At 35.7% G+C, this 26,199-nt stretch overlaps 1 protein-coding gene across 5 annotated transcripts in view; it reads right to left on the bottom strand.

Annotated features, from left to right (window-relative positions):
* HS3ST5 (heparan sulfate-glucosamine 3-sulfotransferase 5) overlaps positions 1-26,199 on the bottom strand; it is a 257,392-nt gene that overhangs the window by 129,670 nt on the left and 101,523 nt on the right. For all 5 annotated transcript variants that reach the window (XM_036024598.1, XM_028509961.2, XM_036024595.1 and 2 more), the window contains one exon: positions 21,555-21,746. The gene's annotated coding sequence lies outside the window, so the exon portion shown is untranslated. The remainder of the gene's footprint in view (positions 1-21,554; positions 21,747-26,199) is intronic.

Below are 26,199 nucleotides of genomic sequence, written 5' to 3' on the forward strand. Positions count from 1 at the left end.
GATGTACTATGTGTTTCAGGCATATATCACAGTGATTCAATATTTACATATATACATTAGAAAAGATCTTTACAATAAGTCTAGTTACTGTCTGTCACCATGCAATGTTATTACAATATTACTGACTATACACACTACGCTGTATGATTTATCCCTATGACTTACTTATTTTAAAACAAAGTTTGTACCCCTTAATGCCCTTTGCCTATTTCACCTGCCCCCCAATCCCTCTCCTCTCTGGTAACCACCAGTTTGTTTCCTGTATTTATGAGTCTGTCTTTTGTTTTGTTTGTTTCTTTTTTTTAGATTCCACGTATAAGAGGTATCTGCATTTCTGTTTGACTTATTTTACTTAGCAAAATACCCTCTTAGTCCATCCATGTTGTTGCAAATGGCAAGCTTTAATTCTTTTTAATGGTATGGTAATTAATATTCCATTGTATATATGTACAGTATCTTCTTTATACATTTATCTATAGATGGACACTTAGATTGCTTCTATACCTTGGCTATTGTAAATAATACTGCAATGAACTTGGGAATACAGCTCTCTCTTCAAATTAGTGTTTTCATTTTCTTTGGATAAATACCCAAAAGTAGAATTGCTGGATTGTATGGCAGTTCTAATTTTAACTTTCTGGAGAAAACTCCATGTTATTTTCCATAGTGGCTGCACCATTTTACATCCCCACCAATGGTGTATGAGGGTTCCCTTTTTCCCACATCCTCTTTAACATTTCTTATTTTCTGTCTGAGAATAGCCATTCTGATGGGTATGAAGTAAACTCTCAAGGTTCTGATTTGAATTTCCCTGATGATTAATAACATTGAGCATCTTTTCACATGCCTGTTGGCCACTAGGTGACTTTCTAGTGTTTTTAATTTTGCAAAGGGGATAATAATGCCTGTTTTAACTCCTCTACATGATTTTATACAAAGTACTTTATAAACTATATATTTTATGCAAAGATACTATTAATTTAATTAGTTTTTAAAGATCAGAGTCTTACTTGGATTAAATGTTCAATTCTCAAATATTGTGGTTACAGAGCTACTCTATAAGCTCAATGAATTTTCCTGGGCAACAAATGCAATGGATCTAGCTAAAGGCAAACAGGGAGGATAGGGAGGAAAATCACAAGTGATCTCAATGGCTGGAATGTAATGTCAGACTTTATCCAGTTACAGTAAATTGGAATTGTGGGTAAGGGAGTCATGTGGGCTATACAGATTTTCAGAATCATTCTATTATTGCCAAATTGAAATATATGTAATGTTCTTTTTTACATTTTGTATTTTCAATGAGAGAATTCAATTAAGTTTTATTAAACATATGCTAAAGTTTGGCACTGTTTTTGTTTTGAAAATTATTATATGGTTTAAATCTTTTAAAAATGTGTATTCTTAGTTTGGTTGCTTATTACTAAAAGAAGTCTATTGTCTCTCTTATAATATTATTTTTAAAAACACCTTCTCTATGCATAATTCTAAAGATTTCTTTCTCTAACCCAATTTTCTCCAATTTAAGCTCCCTTTTTTCCCTATTTTTTGTTCCTGTATTCTCTCAGCTTTTCTATTGAGTATTGTCTGTCTTTTCACTGACTCACTAGTGGTCCTAGAATAAATAATTTGGTATTCAAATTCTGGATGCTCATTTTAATAAAAAGAATGTTGTTAAGCAGAAGATGAAAATTACTTGTTCCTGTTCCAATTTTATTTTGAAATCTTTTATAGTAGGAATTGGCATACAAATTTGAATTTAAGCTCATTAGAAATATCTATTGAAGAGTATAACTTCAAATAACTATTGGAAATCAGGAGGGAAAAAGGGAAAGAGATGGCAGAAGGGAGAGAAGAAAAGGATGGAGAGAAAATATGAATGACTGTGTGTGTTAGCGAGTAGTGACATAAAGTTCAAATTATTTCTCCTTTCAGAGTAATTCTCAAGTAATAACATTAAAGGGAACTTTCAAGATATCTTTAAAATCCATGAAACCTGTCTTTCTAATAGAATTTTGACCTCATGCCCAGGTTGTTCATTGTCTGTAATTTTTCTGTCAAAAACCAAGGTAGAAAAATTGATACAAAAGTTTAGGGGGTGGAGAGATCGAGTAACAAGGAAAAAAGACTCATGGTCATGGACAACAGTGTGGTAATTGCTGGGGGGAGGTGGTATATGGGGACTAAATGGTAATGGGAAAAAATACAAAAACAATTTAAAAAATGTAAATCTAGAGTTGTGGATAGACCAGATGGAATGAAATGGAAAGGTTGCTAAAACACTTAGATAAAATATTCATTACTAGTTGTAATTATAAACTGAAATTAGGAAATAAAAGTTTCATAGGAGCAGAAGTGATTTTGCTCTCCATTTGTCTGTGTGTCTGTCTAGGTGTGGTCCACATTTTCATTGCATAATTTGAAAGCAAAAACCTGTTGTAGTCTTGGACCTCAAGTCAATAAACAAACAAAAATGCTTTTAAAAATCTGTGATCACAGGTCATGTCTTAAAGGATTTTAGCTAGTTTTAGCCATTGTAGCAGCAGCTGGTTTCTGAGAAAATGATGGACAAGGAAACTATTAGCACTTCTCCAGCTTAAGCAGTGGCCATGTAAACACAAACCAATATGCCAAGAACTGGCTTATTAGGAGTACTTCAATTGCTTATTGTAAAAGTTAAACTGATATTTCATTACATTTCTAGAAAGCAAGTGGATCCTCTGATGTATTTTTAAGAATGTGAACTATACCATTGTTAAGGTCTGGCAACGTCGGTGGCATTCAGATCTAGGTTTAGAAGGGCCTGAGAATGGTGGCCTTTCAGAGAGACCATGCACTCAGACCAACTACATTCAGGTAGACTCCCTCAGCACTTGCAATAAGCCATGATAGCCCTTTGCCAGCTCAGAGACAACTTTCTACCTGCTGGGCATCTCAGCCACAGTTATTACAAAATTCTTACTTAAATTCAGACAAGATGTACATCCTTGTGTCTTCCATCCCTTTCTCCTTGTTCTACCCTCTGTCTATGCTCCATATGTCCATGGAAGCCTTTAAATACTGAAGACAGTGTTCAGTCCTCCACTATATCGTATCTCCTTCTGGCTGAATATTCTCATCTTCTTCAGGATGCTCCGTAGCCCTTCACAGTCCTGGGTGCTCTGCTCTGAACACACATTGCCTGTGCTCGAGTTAGGGTGCAGCTTTCAAACTGTAATGTGACATTTCAGGCCTGGGTATGGGTGTGCTCAACCCAGATTGAGAGAAGCCATCATTCTCTTTGCTTTGGACATGTTATTACACATTGACTCCAAGCTCTTATCAGCACCCTTGGGCAATTATGTCACATCTCTAACTCATACGGAACGAGTAATTAAATGGATGCCTAGAATTTTTCATGTGTGTTTCTTTCAAATTCCTCCCAATACATTTTTTTGATTGGAGGACAGGACTTTACATTTATTCCCATTTTTAAAAATTTCCCCAGATTTGTCCCAGTGTTGTAGCCAATATAGGTCTTTCTGGGTCTTGATTCTAGCTTCCATTGTATGAGTTATTCATGCTATCTGCAAATTTGATTTTAAGGATGCCATTGATTCTTAAGACTCATTCTAGAAGCCTCTTGATAATAATAAAATTGAAGATAAAGTTATAAAAGCACTTTATATGATGACTATACAAATATTCCTTTCTATTAACTTGAGGAGTTTTTTATGAGTCTCATGAATATATTTCCTAATATTATGCCACATTCCATTAAAATAAAGATGTCTTCTAAGGCAAGTATTTAGCTTTATATATGTCAGGAGAAAATGTATTAAAAATCAGCTTTCATTCCTGGATTACACAAAAGGACCAAAAATTGTTTCCATTTATGACACTAAATTGGTACAGAAACAACTGGCATAACAGACTAAGCTAGCAAAATAAAATAAAGTTCAAAATAGACTCTGAATGTTCAGAGGCTTTGGAATTGTTGAAAGGTCATGTAAGGTGATTGCTAATGGCTACAACATAATGAATGAAAAAAATACCCTTGAATAACATGTGTACATGTTTCGTGTTCCATGTTGGTTTGCAGCCTTAAGGGAAATGAGACAGATATATTGTCACACTTGGGAGTGATTTTGTGAGAACTGGTAACCAGAATGTGATATCTCAGGCATGGTTTGTAACTGCTCTTCCTAATCCCAGACCAAAGGGTTTTGTGTTAATGGAGTCCCAGTTTGCTGTCTGGTAAGCTGTTCACTCATAACCAGACTCTTTAGTGGACATCAACTGGTAGAAGAGTAGTTAGTGGGAATCAGTTTGGGAGTTGGAGTTAGATTCGCAGTTGTTAGTAGGAGTGTCCCTTCCAGGAGACACAGAGATTCTTCCACTGAGGGTGGGTTTGGACTTCTGAAAAGTTGTAATGATGGTGCATATTCCAAACTCTGACATGTTTTCCCTCTAGGGAGTTCCTGCCCGGGGTTAGGATGTACAGAGATACTTGGCAATGTTGATGTTTTATCCCTCTTTTCTCGTTCCTGCTCTGGAGTAATGAGCCCCCCTCTAAGTTATCATTCCTCCTTTTGAACTCTAAAATCATGGCACCGACATCCATATTGTATAAGTCCTGGTGAGAAAACAAAATGGCAGTGGCAGTTTATTATTTCCTATTAACAAGTACATTAACTGGATCATAAATGCATTTACACATAGAGAATTTTTAATATTATTTTATATTTTAATAGTCTTCTAATTAACTTAGACATATTAATTTTGCAATCCTGTCAAAGAAATGTTCTTTGATTTTATCTTTAGCTAAACATTTACACAACAGCAGCTAACTCTAAGTATATTGCCTTGTGTAATTAACACCCTTAACTTTCCCATCGCTTTAGGTTAGTATAGCCTTCATGCTAGTTAATATGTCTGTCCTTTCAGCCTTCCTCTGAGGTATTTGTTTTCCAGCCTGCAGATTTTCAAGCTTTTTTTGAAGCTTCCTCCCTTTTCTTCATAACTTTTCAATTTGGGATATTTTCTCTATGTACCTGTCCCCAGATATCTCATTATAAGACACAAGACCAGTTTTAAAGTACATCTAGTCTCTTGGAGAACAAGCAGAAACACATACCGGATTATGTTGCTGCATAGGAGAGGCAGGTCAAGCCCCTTGCCTCGCATTCAGAATCTACCGCAAGTTTATCTCTACAACTTCCCAACTCATCTCTGCCCCCACTCACAATGTCAGTTCAAATGGTGAATTCAAGCAAATCAAATTGCTTGCTATCTTCTTCCACGTTCCTTGCAACTTCCTGATTTTTTGTCGGTAGACTAGATGCCAAATCCTTCCTCGTGGGCTTCACTTTACTTATACTGGTTTTCTTCACAGAAGTGTCCTCTCTTTTTCTATTTTAATGCTTTTATTCACCCTGGTTTTTTTTGCCCTGGAAATATCCCTTCTCTTTTCCTTGGATGTCCAGCAGCCCCCTTATGAAGATTTAGCTTATCTCATCAGCTAGAAGCTTTTTCCTTTTCAGGACATCTAAATGTATTATGCACCTTTCCTACAGGGTTTATCACTTTTAAAACTTCTCATCTGAAATTAATTTAAGCTTATAGCAAAGTTGCAGAGTTCCCATTATACCCTTTAATCAGATACTCCTAACGTTAATCTTACACAACTGCAGCACAGTTATCAGCGTGAAGGAATTAACATTGGTACAATGCTTATAGCCAAACTCTAGAGTTTATCTGGATTTCACCAGCTTCTCCAGTAATGTACTTTTTCTGGGCTGGGATGCAAAGCAGGACCTCATGTCACAATGGGTTGTCACGTCTCCTTTGTCTCCTCCAAATTGTGATAGTTCCTCAGTTTTTCCTCATCTTTCATGCCCGTAAAATCTTTTTTGCCTCATAATGATATCTTTACATTTCTTTCTTTTTTTTGCTATAGTTTTCTTTTTTTTATTTTAATAATTGTTCAAATACAGTTTTCTCCTTTTCACTCCCAATCCAGTCCCCCCTCCCACCCCTCCCCACTTCCCTCCCATTACCACCCACCCCTTAGTTTATGACCATGTGTCCTTTAAGTTTGTTCCTATGAACGCTTCCCACTGTCCCCTTAAATTCCCTCTACTCTCTTCTGTGGGCACTGTCAGCCTGGCCTCTATTTCATATCTTTACATTTCTATATATATTTCCCCACTCTCAGTTTCCTGAAAAATTTGCCACCCAGATGTTTTTATTCCCAATTGTGTCTTGCACATGATAGGAGCGCAATAATTACTATTTAACTACATGTCAGAAATAATTATCTACATAATTAAGTACTGAGCTGTGTTCTAGAGTGACTTTAAGTTGTTCTAAAACGTAGAGAGCAAGTCTGTGAAATTGTAAGATAGAAAGCTTCTTTACAGGCTCTATACGAGATCCCAGTTCCTCTAGGCTCCCAGACCAGGAATCACTGAAGCTTCCAACCTGCGAGGTAATGGTGGCATGTGGGCACCTGGTGGCCTGCAGACAGGGCAGATGCAGCATCCAGCATGACTTGCTGGATCTCCTTACTGTAGACTTCATTAGTCCTGGGGCAGGGCTGGGTCCCAGACACTTGCACAGACCACTGAGCTAGGATAATTACTCCCTACCTCTCTTATAGCTTGGTTTCTGTCCTATAGTTTTCTGTCAGGAAGCTTGGGTCAAAGAGCTCCAGCCTTCTTGTCTGGGATCCTGAGCCCTGGCTGCTTCCTATTCTGTTTCTTTTTACAAGTGACTGATAAGTGCGTCTGATGTCTCAAACCATGATGCCCACACTCACCCTGATAGCCCCAGTTGCCTGTATTGCTCCATCACCATGACCTGCCTGACCATACTGAGACCCACCCCTCCTCCCAGAATCCTCAGCTGACAGGTGCATGCCTTTTGTGTGCTGTTATACCCAGTGGTTGTCTTCCTTAGTCATAGAGGCTTTTTCCCCTTTCCCACCAGCCCCTACTGCTAACTCCTAGCATAGTGTGGAATCCCATGCCCCTTGGGATTCAGCTGTCTTATTATTTCACTTTGTTACCAATCTCAAATTGCTATGATATCTGCATAAATCTATAGTTCCTCACTACTGTTGTAATCTGTGCTTCCCCTGGTCTGCTGATGAGTCCACTCATCTTTGGGGGCCACACAAGTTTTGCTTTGTTTTGAAGGGACTCTAATTACTGACATCTGAAGGAGAGCATTCTTTGATTTCAGTTTCACACTGCGTCAGATTCAGATTTTTCACAAAGACTCAGAAACATCACCTGACAGGTTCAAGAGAAATTGAACTGATGTCTGTTGGGTTTTAACTGGAGCACTGCTGAATAATTTTTCATTTTCTTTGGGAGGCCTTACCACAAAGAGAAAACATGCCTAGTAGGTCCCACAGAGGTGTTTTGACATTAGGCTTAATAAAGCATGAAGAACACATTAATAAATAATGTTCTGCTAGGATAACAAATAAAGCTGAATGCACTGGCTAGACCCTGGAGTAAATCAAATCATGCATGCAGCCAAACGATTTGTTAACTTGCAGCAGTCTCTTCAAAATGCCTGGCAAAGCCCAATGCAACAATGCACAAATAAAACCAGCATATTATAAATGCACCTTTGGTTATGATACAGACTGTCAATTTTTTTTCACACTGTGGGCCCACAATAGTAAATAAACCTTCGTTGATACTGATCAAAAAGCATTCCAATGATACATTTAATCTTTGCTAGAAGAAAGACTCTACTCGTTGTCGTCAACATGTCTACAGGATCATAAATAGTTACAGCTTCTCATTTCATATCCTTTGTCTCACAGATGGTTGACAAAAGGGAACTAAGAAATGAGCAAATGTTTTCAGGCAAGATAATCTACCCAGCCAAAATGATTATTGATCAACTTTATAGTCTGACCCAGAAAACTTTCAGGAGTGTCCAGAAACAAACAAAAAAAAACAGAATCATCCTCCTTTTTTTTTTAAAAAAAATGCAGTGTTCCTAAAGAATCTTTTCCTGGATTTCGAAGGTTGCCTGGTTGCAGCTGGAGCGAGACGCACGGCTGCCGAGAGCAGTGCAGAGTGGGCGAGAAGCTTGGACTCTCAGACAGTTGTATTTCTCTTTTGGCTTGTGGTGCTGAAGGCAGCTGCTACTTCAACAAAGCTCTTTTCATGATAAAGCTGATGGACAGCTGTCAAGTGTCAGTTAAGCTTGACTCATTCCAGTTGGTCAACAATCTGGAGGGACAGAGTCTCCTGCCCCACACTCTTCTGTCGGCCCACATTCTCCACTCATGAATAGCTTTAGCTGGAAAGCCAAGTACCATGCAATACAGTGCAAACATTTCCAAGCACTATTTTGATGCAACAACTTGTTGGGTGGATTAAATTTCAACTCAAAGGTCTTGCCAACCATGCCCATATGCCCAAATTTTCACATCTTGCCAGACCTTTTATGTGGTTATGATGACAAAGCCATTAAGTTGCCATTTAAATCCTGTTCCAGCTGCAGATTTAAAGCTACTGTTATTCCGAGAATGAAAGTATTCATCCCAGTAAGATTGTTTTCTATCTCACAATTTCTATATGCTCAGGTATAAGCTATATGTAGTTATGTAATTATATAAAGTTATGTATGTAAGTTTCTTTGTGATCAAGTTAATGGAGACGCTGAAAATGAAGGGAATGAGGAAACAATTAGGGTTCATAGTGATGCACAACAAGGTTTCATTTTTGAAAAAACAAGAGAGACCATGTGGAAAGTAGCAGCACTGATAGTCTATCTCTATTAAACTGCGTTAAGTACTTTACATGAATTATGTACTTTAATTCTAATAACCTGATGTGGTGACATTATCATTTAAATTGTGGACATAAAGAAATGAAGACAATGTGTTGAAGGTGCCCAAGGTCACACAGGTGATCAGCAGCAGAGACAAGGATTTGAATTTAGGCAAGCTAATTCCAGAGTTCACCTTTTCAGTTACTCTTGTGTATGATCAGGCAATCTGGCCAAGGATGGCTGTGCCACAAATGTGGGAAAAAATGGGGCTTCCTTTTCTTGTACACTAAAATGTGCTTAGAATTAACCTAAATAACCAAATAACCTTCTTCTATAATTCTAATACCTGTAAAGCTACATACATTTTTAAAACATTTTGCTTCCCATAGTGATGGGTCTCAATGCCAAGGTGTAAGACAAACTAAAAGAGAATATTTTCATTTTGTTACCTGAAGAACTAAGCAGTTTCATTTCAGGGACAAATGTTAATATTTACACAGCATATATTGGCACACATAATTTTTTTCAGAAACTAAATAGTACCCAAAACCTCAGTGCTGAACATTTTGTTTCCTTTTTTATGAAGATTTTATTTATCTATGTTTTTAGAGAGGGGGAAGGGAGGGAGAAAGAGAGGGAAAGAAACATCGACATGAGAGAGAAACATTGACTAGTTGCCTCTTGTACTTACTCCCACCAGGGACTGAATTCACAATCCAGGCAGGTGCCCTGATAGGGAATCCAACCAGTAACCTTTTGGTTTTCAGGACAAAAGCCAACCGACTGAGCCACATTGGTCATGGCTAGTAAGCCATTCATTAATGTAAGTTTTGAAGGAAAGATGCCATTTCCTGATGAGTTAGACATAAGCAGTGATTTGGACAGCATACCATGAGGAAATGGGCAAAGCAATGCCTTAATTAGGCCTAGCGTTAGAGTGTATTGTTTGATTCCTATTATGATTCAAACACCTTACTTTTCTTCTGTCCAGAGTCCAGAATCATTAGGAAATATACTCTGTTGTCAAAATGTGAATACTAGTTTGCTTCAACTTTTTTTGCTTAAGTTTCTGAACGTACAAGCATGCACTGAAATTAGTTACATATGTAATATACAAAGATAATTTATAATGGCCATGCTCATCCATGTAGAGATTTCGATTCATTATTAACTCTTCTGTTATCTTCCTGCCTGTGCCTCAGTGCTTTACTTCCCCAAACAGATTAAAAGCCTGTTGCAGGAGGAAACTGCATTTAATATTTCTTTATTATCCTTAGAGTGGTCAGTAGAATGTTTCCCAAACAGTCCTACTTTTTACAGTGAGTGATTTACTACGTAATTCTAAACTGTAGACAAAAATGTGTAAATGCAAATAGTCATAATAAATGTGGTGCCCCAAGGCACTATCTTTAGCTTATAAATATTTGGATATTATAGTATCTGATACTGTCTCTCAAACCATACTTCCAATCACATTACTGTTATGCTTACCAATTTACACAATGTATGAGAAGATAATGAAAGGTGAAGGTCAGTTCAATTTTACTCAGCCCAAGAGGCAAACTGAGACCCTCTTGGTCCACACAGGTTTACACAGAAGGGAAGTTTGGCTCATTCATTCCCTTGGTTATCAGAGAATAATTTATCTGTGAAGTGATTAAAAATGAAAAAATATTCCTTTGGGCAAGGAATATGCAAAAAAAAAGTTGCTGCCTTATAAATCACATAAATATTCATGGGAGGAGGGAGAGGAAAAAAAGGGGATAAAAATTTTCAAGGACATCACTAAGGGCTTTAGACAAAAATGAATTCAATCAATCAAAAATAAGCATAAACCAGTTATTTTATGCTTTTTCCCCATTGGTAATTTAAAAAGATTAGATTTTTATTTTTAAACATCTTATTTTTTGTTATTGTTAAAATATTATGAAGTGCCTAATGCAAGAATGCTGATAATGAGCCATCACATAAATAAGAGTAAGATGTAGTTTTAAAATATAATTTTCAGTTAGCTTTACTGGCTATAGAAGACTTTAGTTGTGTTGTGTCACAAATATTGAAACAGAAGAACCAGTTTTCAGCTTCTTAGTCTTACAGGATTTACACGTGCACAATAACAAAAGTAAAAACTGAGTGAATTGTTCATTTTCTTACTTCATTCATTATCAGACAAAATCATCAAAACCTTGATAAGTTCACAAAGTGTTCATTAAGTTTTCTGGGTCCTGAGTATTTACAGGTGTTTTCCATAACAAACCTCATCAATCATTTAGAGCCATGTACCTAATATTATACATACTTTTTAATTTACTTAAAATTTAAATTATATTGGTTTAATAAATGAGATGGCTGGAAATACGCATGAAAATTCTATTTTGTGCAATGAGAAACCCCAGTTTTATCATTATATGAAACTATGGATCTATCCTTCATTTCAGAAAATTTACAATCCATTTACAAGAACCAAATATACAATATTTTAAGATGTATTATAAGGCTTTAAGTAAAAACTGTCTTAGAAAATGAATCAATATTGCTTTGTTCATTTATTTATTTATTTGTTTTTCTTACAAAACTCCCTAGGCTTAGCAGATAGCCTTTTACATTTTTCTTTGTGTTTGGAATATATTGCCTCTCTGCTCTATTATAACTGCTAAAATTATTTTCCAGTGAGTTGCTTAATTTTGCCTTGGGAGGGTTCAAAGAGTATGCACATGACTCTGTACCATTTCCTAAAGATGCTGAGGAACCCAGGGCCCAGATGTTACTGAAGCTGTTTTATAAACTCAGCCCTTTACTATTTATATTTTATCCTTCCACAATTCTTAAAAAATAATACAGTATATTTAATTTTTGCTATATATACTGATTAATAGGTTAAATATTTCATGGCTTCATAAATAATTTCACTTTTTTTCAAAGAAAAAATCTCAAAAGATTATTCTAATTTCTTTAAGTCATTTCTGGTAATGTTGAAGAAGTTACCCAATAAATGAGCCATTCTGGTATTTAGGGCACACTCACTAATCAGAGCGCTTGGTGCAACACAAAGGAATGGTCAGCTCTCCTTAATTAAACAAACAAAACATTTTAATTATGATCAATGGAAAATCTCAGGTAGAGTGATATACCAGAAACATGGACTGGGAGTTTAAAGAATGGGTTCCTGTCCTAATTTTCTACTAATTGGCTTCCTGGACTTGTATATACCATCTAACCTGCACAAATTACTCTCTTTGGGACTCCGTTTTCACACCTGTAAAATAAAGGCAGTTGGACTGGAATTTCTGGGATCACTTCCAGCACAAACAGGCTGTGATTCTGTATCATTGGTAGTTAGAGATATATGTGGTTATTAACATGAAAATAATTCTCAAAGTGGCATCACAAAATGAACTAAATTAGAAATGATGATAGGTTATTTTTTAGGAATATATACTCAAATTTAGAGTTCAGTACTCACTTTTCTGAGGATTAAATAAGAATTAAATACGAATGTTATCTAAAGGGTCCATAACTAGATATTTTCAAAATCCAGGTTAATTCTAAAAGTTAATATATTCTTATCCAACAGTTGCATGTTTTTGAACTAATCTGGCATTGCTTAATATCATTGTCAAAGATGTGGTTATAATGATACTGTAATAATTTAAAATGATAAATTGTAAACCATCAAGAAAAACATAAATAAATTTAAATCTACTATAAATTTAATTCTTCATTGTTGGACCTCTCTGGAGATTCCACAGCAGTACCCGGAGAGCATTTGTCATTAGACCATGTGTAACAAAACCAGGCAGAGAACTCTGAAGCGAACAGTCAGTAAACACGTGCAGTGGATCGCTTTAATTCGGGGGAAATTGAAGGTCAGTATCTCAAATATGAATGTCAATGAGTGGAAGCTTATTAGTAAAAACAGGAAATCTGCGCAACAGTCATTTCATAATGACCCCACTCTGCAAGTCTGACCCACATATTCTGATTTTAAGACAACTGGACTGAACATAAAAAACAAACAAAACAAAACAAAACAAAACAAAACATCTGCCAGATAACCTGGAACAAATGGCACCATATCTTAACCCACCCCCTGCCTCCTATCACATTGTCCCCTCCTTGTCATGCCTTTAATCTATTTTTCTTGCTTTCATACCTTATGATACTACACAGTTCACTTACTTGTATTACTTATCACCTGCATGTCCCAAAAGAATGCCATGTTTCATTCACTGATGCATCTAAGTCCTGGAACAGCCTGGCACTTAGTGGTTACTAACTACACACTTGGGGAATAAATAAAGAAATGAAGTTTGCAGTGGATTATCGTGTATCTGGGTGTGGGTCTGATTCTCAGCTGAAATCACAATTCTGTGTATTAAAAACAAACATCAAGCCAGTATAGTTTGTAAAGTTCATATTGGGCCTATTGGGGCATTTACTTCCTCTATTACAAAAATCAAATCAATCATTAAATTTGGCGCGATGAAAATGCAGCTGTCATGGCATGCTGCTTTCGTACCTCACTCCTGAAAGTGGAGCAGCTAACGGAAGGCTGGAGTGGATTGCGTAAGTGTGAAGGTGGTGACAGAGCAACCTGTGGTTGTAAAATATTGACTCTGACCTTAACTACTCAATTTTAACGAAATTAAGTTGGTGAAACTTCCATCTATAATTTTCTTTTTTTTTAAACTTTTTTAAAGATTTTATTTATTTATTTTTAGACAGGGAAGGGAGGGAGAAAGAGAGAGAGAAACATCAATGTGCGGTTGCTGGGGGTCATGGCCTGCAACTCAGGCATATACCCTGACTGGGAATTGAACCTGCGACACTTTGGTTCGCAGCCTGCGCTCAATCCACTGAGCTATGCCAGCCAGGGCTTAGAATTTTCTTATTCAAAGGGTAAGACCAGTGTCTTAGTGACCTATACATAATAATGTGTTTATATCATTTTGTTTATATCTATAAGATGATGATTATTCTAATAGCAGTAGACAAAAATGATATGGAGCAATCTACTTTTTCAGACAAAGTAAGGAAATTTTGGTCTACATGCTTGAGGCTTAGTAGAGAAAAAGAAATTAAAATGGAAGAAATTTATGTAAACCAGAAAAACTATGCCATTCAGGAAAAAATTGCTCCTATAAAGTATAATAGCTTCACTTAAATGTGTTTGCTGAAATAATATATCATAAAGGCCAATGTATTCAGTTTGAATTTTTGAATATTTTTATCCCTTTATTTTAATAAGAGTGTCACGTACTGGCATACATGACACTTCTTCCCAATTTTAGGTCAGAAAAAATAGGCTTTTTTCCCTCATAATTTTTATGCTCTACAAAGTTTCCTATCATAAACCTCTTTGCATTTATTATAAGTAGGTATTACATTAGAAAAGCAATTTGACTCTATTCCATTTCACCTGGGAGGCTAAGCAGCTTTGCATGAGTTAACGGGGCTGTGCTGGACGGATGTGTGAACCTGGAACTGAAGTTTTACTTAGTTGTTTCCTACCGAATTTAGGGCTCTGCAAAACGAACACAGGAAACCTGCTGCGAGGAGGATAGGAAAATTATCATAATCTGCATCTCTAAATTGAACGAGAATTTTTGCTCAGCAGAAACCTCTTGACTGCAAAAACTCTGAAATTACACCCTGCTGTTAAGGATACCTGTCTGCATGTGGTGCAGCGTGTTTTTGAGTGAGGTGGCAGGGCTGATGATTAATCAATCCCATTACTGTTGAGGGTTCAAAAGAATTATTTCCCAAAATAACATAAATTGCTTTGTTGTCTTTAAAAAATTACATACTCATCATGACAATGTGTAAAAGCTCAGAGAAAAATGGTTAAAAGCCATCTGAACATCTTTCCAGACAACTTTCTCAGTGTGGAGGCACAGAGATATATGCATGTGATTTTATATGAAGAGGATCATATGAAAAGTGCAATCTTTAAGGTGTTTGGAAACTTAATTCTAAAGTGAAACAAGACAGTTTACATATGCACATTTATATACGCACACATAGATGTGGCTGAGTTTTAGTATTTTATTGGCTTACAGCCATTATGTTATCTGAGGGGAGATTAAAAACTGATAATGCTTACTATGTATATTATAGATTTTAATAAGTGTGTTTTATTCAGCACACACTGTATTACATTTGTGGATATGGGAAATGTCAAAGAAAGTATTTAGACCCTGCCATCTAATACAGATTATGAGTACCCGGAGAAAAAAAAAGAATACTGTTGGGATGGGGCGAATCAATCCTTCAGCTATACTTCACATCAAATGAGTTTAATACATTTATTTATGGTCCTACTGGAACTGCTTTCTTTTCAAAAAAAGAAAGAACTTATAACCCTTTATTGTTGATTAAAAATTGTCATTAATCAAGTACTTAATATTTGGTTAATAAATAGTTTTAATTATCATTAAAATAGAAATCCTTTTGAAAATAAAAACAACAGAAATGTTTTGCTTTATAATACTGAAGATGACTTTCTAGACTTAGGACAACATGTAAAATATGGACTGTTGGCAATTCTTGAGATGTTTTTAGAAGTTAAGTTCATTTGCTCAACAAACACCTATGGTAGCTCTTAAAGGTATTATTTCTTCATGATTGTATGACTTTATCATCTATAATGCCCATCAAGCATTCACTCTAAGGTTTCTCTTGTCTTAGCTAACCCTTTTCGGCCCTAATGTTCATCTTTTATGATACTAAGATTCTATGGTAGCCCCGTATCCTCAGTTTCACCTCCTTCAGTTTTAGTCACCGACAGTCAGCCTTGGTCCAAAAACATTAGATGGAAAATTCAAGATAGCACTTCATGAGTTTTAAATGGGGCCTGGCCCTGAGCAGTGGAATGATATCTTGAGCGGTCCCACTCCATCCTCCTGCCCAATGCATCCACACTGGGTGTGCTGCCTATCCCGTAGTCACTTTGTAGCTGTCTCAGTTATATGACGGAGGGAGCTCATTCACATAACTTTTATCACAGTAAGTTATTATTGTTCTATTTTATTATTTATAGCTGTTAGTATCTTACTGTGCCCAATTAATAAATTAAACTTTATCATAAGCATGTGTGAATAGAAAATATTTATATATAGGGGTCCGTACTATCTGTGGTTTTAGGCATCTACTGGGTGTTTTCAATGTATCACCCCCAGATAAGGCGGGGCCACTGTAAGTCTTAATTTCTTTAGGTTGCATTGGTGTAGTACACCTTTGCCTACCCTTTCATCTTCAAGTTTTTTGTTTAAAAGTTTTTTAAAGATTTTATTTATTTATTTTTAGAGAGTGGGGAAGGGAAGGAGAAATAGAGGGAAAGAAACATCAATGTGTGGTTGCCTCTCTCACACCCCCTTGGAGGCCTGGCCTGCAACCCAGGCATAGGCCCAGACTGAGAATTGAACCGGTGACTGGTTTGCAGGCCCACGCTCAATCCACTGAGTTACACCAGCCTAGGTTCATTTTCATGTTTTTGAATGACTGTTTTGGTTGTGCTTCGGGTTGTTATCCAACCTGAAAAAATATTTTTAAAAGAAATATATGGATTTATTTATGTTTACCAATATGAATGAATGAGAGATATTTTGTCATAATATTTTAAGTTTTCTGAAAAAGATTTTGAAAAGTCTATCATTATACGGCTGTTTGCCTTGCTTAAATTTGTGTGTAGTTTTTAAGAATATTTAGCAAGGTGTACATTTTCTTTTAATTTCTAAATTAAAACTTCATATAGTAACCTTGAACTTTACATCTTTGGAATATTTACTCTATCCTTATTATATGTGATAGAAAAATAGGCATATATTTTCCTCTTCCCCACCCCCCACCATTCTTTACCACCAAATGTTAGGCAATAGGTGACCTTTCTTAGTATCTTTGTTTTCTACTTTTCAATATGTTTATACTTTTATGACTTGATTTAATTGGTTTAAAGGATATCCACTGATTCCTAGATACTGAGAATGAACTAGCAACTAGCTAATTTAGTATAGGCACCAACTTCCTTCTTTTGTGTCCGCCTACTTTTTTTAGCTGCTTCAGTGCTACAGGATATTATACTTTTATGCACTATTCTGTCACCCTGAACTACATTTTATTTGATTCAGCTTGAGTTAAATACGTTCAATGCTCACAATTACTGGCAGTTCTTTTGCAGTGGTTTCTACAGTTACCCCTTGGTTTGATGGAGCTTGTCCCTTAATAGTTGCCTCAAGAAGGGCCCATAATAACATAACTTCCTGAGTTCCTCTAGGTTCAGAATATTTGTCTCAGGCTTTGATACCTTGAAACAAAATTTGGCTGGCCATAAAACCCTTGGTGTCTACTTTCTTCCCTGTAATGATGGTGAATTAATGATCTAAATCTTTGTTGGATATCTCAACTTTTTACTAGGAGGTTGTTTTTTTCTTAAGTTTTGCCAAAGTTGGTCTACTTGAAAACTTCTAATAGAGCACCCTATAGTCTATTCTATACAAAACCCTCTAAATAGTCCTCTTCTCCAGTATAAAAGAAACAAGGCATTGAAGAAAAGTTCTTAAGGTCAAAATAGCTTCGAAGTACCTTTTAGTAGACTTAATGATTTTTTTATTCTGTTAGTTCATGTCACTGCATCTTCCTTGCCCTCCTTGTGCCTTCCTCATAGTAGCCTTTGAAAGCAAGTCAGAGTTGTGTCAGAGCTGTGTCAGAGCTGGAAAGGCCCACTGTGATCATCTGGTCCAAAGGCCGTTTTTAGACTGAGGAAACTGATGCCCAGGGAACGGTAAAGAGATCTTCCCAAGGCCATGCCAGTAACAGGAAGTTGAGTCTGACCTTGAACCCCAGTGAGTCCCAGGCAAGGATTCTTCCTACTTCAATGAGTCCTTCAAAAATATAATGATTTTCTGCATGTGTGTGTGGTGAAAACATTAAAATCTACTCTCTTAATTATGTGAGGCAATGAATGTGTTAACTAGTCTTTTTTTTGGTAACAATTTTGTAATATATACATGTATCAAATCATCACGTTGTATACCTTAAACATACATAAAGTTATATGTCCATTATATTGCACTAAAGCTGGAAAAATGCAATAGTAAAAAATGCTTCAGTGCTCTGGAAAGAACTCAATGTATGCCCTGTTACTTAGGAGAATTTACCTGCTGTCTGCTTGATAAGTATTATTTCATGTTTTCTTTCAAATATTTAGGGAATGACATATGCAGAAAAGCTCTGTCAGAGAACTTTCAGTGGGTTTTTTGTTCATTTACACAAATTGTCACTTCCATTTTCTGTTTCTTGAAACTGGGAAACTCCAGATAAATACAGAGTTTGTTTTCCTACCCCAAACTCCCTAAACCATCATTTTGAAATCAAATTACACAGCTTATGCTTAAAACATAAGGGCCAGATTCTATCTTCAAATATACCACCCACTCTCTAACAGCAGAATTTGGCCCTAAAAACCCATTAACAAATATTGTCATTAAACTAAACAGCTAATTACTTTGGATTCAGACAGAATGAACAAAAATCATAGGCCGACCGCAGCTGGTAGTGATAATGGCGAGACTAACCGTATGTTGCATTGGAGATTTAAAGAACAAAGACATATTAATACTAATGTAATCAAAAATACAAAATTGGCCTCCAAATGTAGATAACCGTTATATTTAGAAAAGTCTTGAAAGCACATTGGTATCATTAATACAAGAAAGAAAGTCTATTTCTAATCAGTGCTTAATAAAGAGTGAAACTTGAGAAATTCCTTCTGTTGCAATATTCCACAAATGAATTACATCTAAAAATCATTTTGATCTAATAGGAAATACTACTCTCATAGTATTTCCTATGAGAGTAGGAAATACTCTCATCATTACATCAATGTAATACTGTAAAATGAAAGGGCTTGCTTTAAGGCTATTTTAAATAACTGGTAGCAGAACTATCTGATAGTTCTACAAAAGTGAATTAACCAGATAACTAAATATTTTCCAAGCCCTCAAAAATATGTTAAAATTATATTAATAATGCATATTTTAGAAAAAGTTTTATAGACCCTGAACAGTAATAAAAATCAACCATAATTTCATCAATTGAGCATAATTATTAATAATATTTTAGTATCTATTACTTCAATTTCTCTTCCTATGCATCTGTAGCTTTTTAAATAAAAAAGAGGCCATATTCATAATATGGCTTTATAACTTGTTTTCACTTACAGCATAATGAACATTTCCCCACAGTAGTAATTACATGTTTACTGCATACATTTTAATGACTTCCCAACTTCTTAAATTGAGAATAATAAACACATTTTTATCTTTTAGGATATCTCACAAGTATTATAATACTGTTTTATAATAACACTATATTCCCCAGAGATTCTTACATATTTAAGTCTCCTTTCTCCTCTACTGAATGGTCCCAGATGGCTCTACTGTTCATGAGCTATAACTTACTTTTAGCTCTAATTTCAATATCAGATTCCATACAAAGCTGACCCAGCCTGAAATACACCTAAACTTCTTGTTTTCATTTCTTGATTAATGACATGGAAGATAATCCACAGATGACTAAAATAATTAATAATTTTAAATTCACTTACATTTATAAGTACTTAGGTTTTTTTCTTCATTTCTTCAACTTTCATCTTGGAGGAAAATTTCTCACTATCTCCCTTACCCAAGAAATCATTATTGAAAAGCACTTAGTTTCTCCTTGTTAGTACGACATACCTGACCAGTTTGATATTTCCTGATCTTCATATCAAGCTTTCATATGGAGAGTTTGGAAGAAATACGGAAGACCAGACTCAGAAGATCTCAGAGGTCCATTTCTGCTCTGAAACTTTATGCTCCTATGCTTCTATGGTTCTATAAAGTTTTTGTAATTTATTCTTTTGTTGTATATTTTACTCCCTGAGTGTGAAGGCTGCCTCACGCAGGTTCTCTGAAACCACACTGTGAGTTTTCTTTAGGGAGCTGCAATTGAAGATAAATACGCCAATGATCATGAACGTGACTCACTTGAGGAACCAATTCCAGTCTCTCCACCTGCTCCTCTGCAAAGTGAGGAAAATGAACATGGAAAAGCAAAAAAGACAGAGCCAAGCAGGAGTTTCTATGTTATGCTTTTCTGAATTGAGAAAATATAGATTTGTAGTAACTTAAATCTAATTTGGAGACTTCATTGAATCAAAAACTTGTGTCCTAAATACTTGAGGATTTCACAATCTTGTGCACTATATATTTTAGGGTTTCATCATCAGATATGGCAATATTACTATTAAGAATAATTCTGACACCAAATGCTTGTGAAAATTTATTATTATAGTTAGTCCAATTACACAAATCTCTAGTTTTGATTACTTGAAGAAGTGTTGCCTCATTATATATGTATATGATTATATTAATTTCTTTGTGTAACACCAATAGCTAACATGTACACCTAATTGGCATTATAAGAAAACACTTCTTTTTGATTAAAGGTTTATTTTTACCTTTTGATATTTTATGGACAACAAATTCTACAAAATATGAACAAGTATACACAAAGACTGACAGGAGAGAAGAAAATGTTTGTCAGCTTGAAATTCAATCAGAGGAGTTCAATTAAAAACCTTACTTTTTACTATAAAAACAGTATCACATTGTACTTGTCTGGAATCATCACAATTTAAGATCTGGATATGTCTCTACTAATTTCTTCTTTTACTGGAATTATAAAAGCAAATATTTTATAAAGTTAAAGCTGCAAGTAATAAAAGTGAATTTGCTAAATGAGATATAGAAACTAGAAATACAATAAAGTGATAATAAATGTACATGTAACCTGTTATATAAATATATCATATGGCTTATACATTTTTATTTGTAAAAGAAAGAGTAGCTAATGATGTATCAAGCTGATCTGTTCCTTTGAAATCTAAGGCTGAGTTTTAAAAATAAAGAGAAAAAATATCCCCTCGAAAATGTATAAATGCTTAGCCATCCTTGGTAAGAGCTCATTATTTTCATCATGTAGTTATTTCTTGGAAATGGATCAATAACCATAACATCTGCATAAATTACAACACTACACAGAACAGAGAGCCAGCTGAAGAGAGCAGTGACAGGACCGTCACTCTGAAAGAGAAATAGAGACACCTGAGAATGAGCTCAAGATACTGCATCTTTAAAAGGAATATTACAGAGAATTAAGAATTCAATTTGAAGGGGTTGAGAAGAAAGCACTAATTTAGTGCCTCTGTTCTAAAGTCACCCCTTTCTTATTTATTCTTGTGACTGAAGGAAACGACATGAAACCCATTTAATATAAGTCATTGTTTCTCAAAACCTCAAGACCCACCCATCAGGATCACTCTGGGGTGGGTAACTGCAAAAACGAAGATTGCTGGGCCACGTCCCAGACCTAGTGAATCTCTCTGTGAAATATGTGCAGAAATCAGCATTTTAAGGGCCTCCTCCTATCCCCATGTCACTCTTATGCACATTTAAATTTTAGGACCAAAATACAATGTCATACTATTTTCTGTAAAACTGATGACCAGATATCAAACTCACCATTGTGCCTTGACTGTGTATACATATAAATGGCACACAGCAACTTTTAAACTTTGTACTTTATTTCCCTTTTTGTTGTGAAACTGTACATAGCTAGCTATTATATTCTATCACTACTTTTACTTTTATATTATTAAAATATATTAAATATTCACTTTTGATGTCATTAAGAGTTACACAAAAACGTGAGTTATGTTACTTCCAAACTTCACTCACCTTCAAATCCTTATGCTTATTCAGAAAGGTCTGAACATATATGAGGGAAATTTTCAAGAAGAATATGTGAAGTGGATTTTCTGTTTGATTTCCAAGTGTTCCAAGGCTGGACAAGGAGACTCCTTAGGTGGACGCCAGAAACACCACTGAGCAGGGAAGACGGATCTGAGGCCTCTGGGTACTTGATTATATCTGAACAGAACAGAAAAAACAAGTAATTGGTTACCTGAAATTCACAGAGAATTGTTATGGAGAAGGTTATTTTCAGCAAACGAGCAGTGTTACTAAATTTAAAGTTGGCCTGATTTGCTGCTCCCTGATTTAGCAGTTGTCATTTAAAATTTCATGTCATCGTGCAGTCAGAATTGCATGATGCTGCTGCCTGCAGAGGATTCTGGTTGGATTCATGTTGCTTTAATTGGCTACTTTTTACAAACATTGCATCAAGTGGTACAATTAATTAATTTTATTTTTGATATGCAGGTGCTACATTTTGGTGCTGAATTTCTTTTTAAGTCGAGGTTGATGAGGGCTCTTGGAAATATATCCTTATGTGAGACTCTATTACACCCTGTAAAAGATAAAATACGATACTTTTACTGAATCCCCATGGAGTCATTTGCTACTTTTGCTATATTTTCTTTCACATGAATACTTGTCAAGATAATTAGACATATATAAAAATATTATCCTTTCTAGATAATATGAATTCCCTACTCAGTGAAACCAAAGTTCTAGCATCTTTGCTGAAAAAGTTACTCAGACATTATTGTTATGGCTAATGGAAAAAGAATAAAACATCTATTTGTAAAATTGGTAATCAGTGATATAAATATTCTCCTAAATGGTAGAGGAACCAACATATACAGATAAATGCACAGTCCAACATGAAAGGGGTGTCATGCACATACAAGCTCTGAGTATGAGGGGGGCCCCCAAAACTGGAACTTATGTGTAAAAAACTATATTTATTTTTACATGTTTAAAGTTCAGTCACTTTCAAAGTACTCTCCATTTGATGCAATACACCCATCAAGACGTTTTTTCCACTGCTCAAAACAGTTTTTGAACTTGCCAATTTTGATGCCTTTTAGTGCTTCTGCCATTTTTTGTTTTACCTCTTTCACACTGGAAAAATGTTTCCCTTTAAGGACTTTTTTCATCCATGGAAACAAAAAATAGGCTGCTTGGGTGAGAGGTGGAGTGAATAGGTATGGTGGGGTATGGGAGTCATGCTGGTTTTTGTCAAAAACTGGTAAACATCCAGTGTAGTGTGGAGAGGTGGGGTTGTAAATTACCCATCATGAAGTGGGCAAACACATTGAAAGAGTCTTCAAAAAAAATTCACTGAAGCCAAACGCCACCATTCACAACCATGCCAGCTGGTGAGCTGATACAGGTGGATTCCTAGAGCACACAACTAGCAGGGGAAGTCAGTACTGAAAGAGGCCTGCTCTCCATAAGATAATTCCAGTTTTCGGGGGGGTCCCCCTTCATACACTGTAAAACAGTGGGTGTTTATGGAAGACTACTGCTTGGCCACTTAAAAACCATTCTCAACTTTTTTCTTTTTTGGTGTGTCTCCCAAATAGATGGTAGGAAATCAAATGTTCACTCTCCCAGTGTTCCTTCTTATAGTTTATGGGTCAGAATGAGGTCACATGACTTCTGGGTAAGAAATTCAGGCGTTTTCTTTATTAATAAATAAATTCCTGTTCCTCTTCTCCCTTCCACACAATTCCTTGCCTTGAATGAGGATGTGATACTTGGAAGTAGAGCAGTCATCTTGTGAACATGATATAGAAATAAAGTTCAGAGAAAACCAAGGAATAGGCCCCTGTTATTGATGAACAGCTGAACCAACACTATGCATTGCTTCCTCTGGAGATGTTTAAACCATTGGGATTCCTGTTGCTTGCTAACAGAATCATTGCAGGTCAACGAAGTGTTCAAAAACCTTTTGTAAGTTTTGCTGCAATGGTTCTAGTGATATCTGTGTTTTCACACTGCATTGTAATCTGCACATTCTCATTCTGGGGGTTCAAGGGCAGTCTTCATTGTGAGAGAGGTTGGAACTTGCCTTCTTTGGACTCCTAGGAAAGTTGTGCTTTTATGAGAGAATGGGTCACAGACTGGTGGCAAATAATTAGAACAAAATGAAATGGAAAGCCAAGGTCAGAGCTAGGTTTAGACGAAGAGGGTCCAGAATTGTGGTAAAAGAAAGGATCTCATCTTTGCCTCCATGTCAAAGCTATCACATTAGTCAAAATCTCAGTGGAAGAGTTTGAAGCTCCACTCCCAAGTTCATTCTTCTTATTTTCTAAGTCCTGTGGATTCTCTCTAAAATACTCTTCAAGTCCATCATTTCATTACCATCTTCCTTTCAACAACATTTCTTATTCAACCACAGTCTGGGCTTTCACTATTTTCTAGACTATTGCCATAGACTCTTTAACAAATTTTTCTTTTTTTTCCTTAAGCATTATAGTATATACTATTGTTAAGACTCAACTTCCTAAGACATTTCTTGGAGTCCCTCTTCTGCTCAAAATATAAGAGCTCCCTTTGGTCTATTGGATAAAATTGAAGGTCCTTAACTCCCTATAATATAGGCATTTAAGACTCCCAATAATATAGATTCTTCCAGATTTCCCCTCTCCCTTCCTAACACTCTAACTGGTGGAAAGATTTATCTCCACACCAGAGGTGCACCGTGAAAAGTTTAGAGCAATCTGTGTATCTCAGTCTTTACATCAAATGTTAGGGATGAGTGCATGACCTCAGTAGGTCAAAGACCTCCAATGTGTTTTTTTTTTTGTTGCCCTATTATGTAAACAAGACAAAAAAACCCCTTTCTTTCTGAAAATGGCAATATGAACATGTAGCCTCAAGAACTACTGGCAACCTGCCAAAATTTATGTCAACATCAAAGAAATAGCTGAGAAATAGAAAAAGAGAAACTGGTTTCTGAGCATGTTGTTTCACCCTAGACAGAGCTTTTTGCAGGTGGAATACCCTGAACTTTTACATTTTGTGTGAATTTATAGATTCTTTTTCTTTTTTTTTTTAAGCCAGTTTGGCTTGGTAACTCTTGTTACTTGCAACTGAAAAGATCTTTGTAATTTATTTATATTTTTATTGTGTAATTGCCATTTCATTCACTTCTACTTCTCTTTGTTTTTATCTATAGTCTACCATTTTTTCATGATCTAGCCCTCCGCATCATGACTTGTTTTCAGATGTTTCTAATTCACAGTGAGAGAACTCTAACCTATTTCCCACTGCATAAGAGAGCTCTCCAAGGTGTATGATACTCTCATTTGATGATGGCACTTAAGTATTATCTTTAGGTTAACTTTTTCTTCTCTTATTTAAGACTTTTGTTTTGAACAAAATAGTTGATGTCTCAACTATTGGATGTCTTTAGGTCTCCCCCAACTGAATTCGTCTGATTGAACACACAAAAACCTAGCTCTCAAACACAGCTCTCTCTCTGCCAGCATTCCCTGTGTTTGTAAACAGCACCATCAGCCATCGGTTGGATGAGCCAATAAAGGCCTTTGACCTTTTAAAAAGGATTCAGATTCTTATTTTTCCTCTCAACCTTAGTATCTGATCACCAAATCCTTTTGATTTTGTTTCCTAAATACTTTTCAAATCTGTCTGCTTTGTCTCTTTTCTTTATATTTGCTCGTTTTCTCTCTTCCCCTCCTCTACTACCACCAGCACCAGCACCAGCACCCGCCCCCACACCTTTAATCCCTTGCCTGTTGCCTGGAATACTGCATGACTTATTCTTTTTGCCTCCTATCTCACATTTTGTTTTCATACAATATATTCTCCTAGTGGCATTTAAAGTGATATTTGAAAAACACACAACTGATCATGTCAGTCCCTTGTTTAAAAACCTTCAATGCCTTCCCATTTGTCTTAGAATAAAAATCAAGGATTTACATCATCCAATCCCTACCTAACTTTCCAGCCTCACCTTTCTAGAATACAGTGACCATTTCTGTTCTTAAATACCCTCATTTTTAAATACTCAGAATGCAGCAGAGTGTTTAGCACATAGTAGGCACTCATGAAATATTAGTTGAATAAATAAATAATTCCCTTGCAATAACTTTTGAACACAAACCATCTTGTATCTTTATGTTCCCTGTATGTTTTATTTTCTGAATTAAAAGTACATTGAATCCAAAGAAATGTCATATTTTTTTGTCTGTGTATCAGGATGCTATGTACACACTAGGGGTTCAGAAGGTATTCAATTACATTGATATTGACATTTCTACTTTGAATCCTTTTTAAAGGCTTAAGTTTTTTTCTCACAATTGAATAAGTTATCACTTACCTATAAGATTAAATAAACAAGGGAAAATATATTATTATTCTGTCAAAAAATGAAAGTTAAAAATAGGAAACTTGTTTGTGATCACAATTCTACAGAATTTACACTTAGTTACAAAGGAGCTGTTCTGCATGACATGGAGAATCTTCAGATAAGCCTTGAATTATGTGGACCAACATAATGTTTGCTATTTTGCTTTCATATTTTCAAATAGTTTATATTTCTCTTCAGAAATCTTCGATCTTAGAAAAGGATAGGCAAAAATTCAATACTTTAAATCATTACCAGCTGAAG

The sequence above is a fragment of the Phyllostomus discolor genome, chromosome 4 (genome assembly GCF_004126475.2).
Source record: "Phyllostomus discolor isolate MPI-MPIP mPhyDis1 chromosome 4, mPhyDis1.pri.v3, whole genome shotgun sequence".
Taxonomy (NCBI): Eukaryota; Metazoa; Chordata; class Mammalia; order Chiroptera; family Phyllostomidae; genus Phyllostomus; species Phyllostomus discolor.